A 604-nucleotide genomic window follows, 5' to 3' on the forward strand; every position below is an offset into this window, starting at 1 on the left:
CCCCCCCCCCCAAGGCTGGGGGGGGGCGGGGGTGCCTGGAGCCTCGTCCCTGGCTGTTGTGGCAGGGGGTCTCCCCCGAGATGTGCCTCAGTTTCCCCCCCTTCAGTGCCTTGGTCACCCCCCGCACCCCCCGCCTCATTTTCCCCCGTTTCTTAACAGAGGGGGGGGGGGGGTAGTCCCCCAGCAATGCCCAGGACCCTCCTGTCATTCCCCCCCTCCCTCCCCAGTCCCGTTCAGCCACCGACTTGTTTCATTTTCATTCTCCTCCGCATTTTTTTGGCCGTTCCCTCCCAGAGCTTGGCCGGGGGCTGTGGCCCCCGCCACGGCTGCAGCGGGGGGCTGGGGGACACACACACCCCCCATGCCAAGCCCCCCCACCTAGCCAAGCACCCCAGACCCCCCTTCCCTGGTAGCTTTGAGGGGAAAAGGGGATGTTTTGTGGTTCCTAAAGGGTTTTTTTCCGCTCCCCTGCCCCCCCCCCCAAGCCGGGGGTGGGCAGGAATGTGGGCGCAGGCCCAGGCCGACCTCAGCAGCGTAAACAGCCCCGGCCCCCCCCGGGGAGCTCCCACCCACTTCCCGGCACCGCGGACCGGGGGGGCCCCTT

Source organism: Haliaeetus leucocephalus, unplaced genomic scaffold (assembly GCF_000737465.1).
Source record: "Haliaeetus leucocephalus isolate CR32 unplaced genomic scaffold, Haliaeetus_leucocephalus-4.0 Scaffold332, whole genome shotgun sequence".
NCBI classification, from domain to species: Eukaryota; Metazoa; Chordata; class Aves; order Accipitriformes; family Accipitridae; genus Haliaeetus; species Haliaeetus leucocephalus.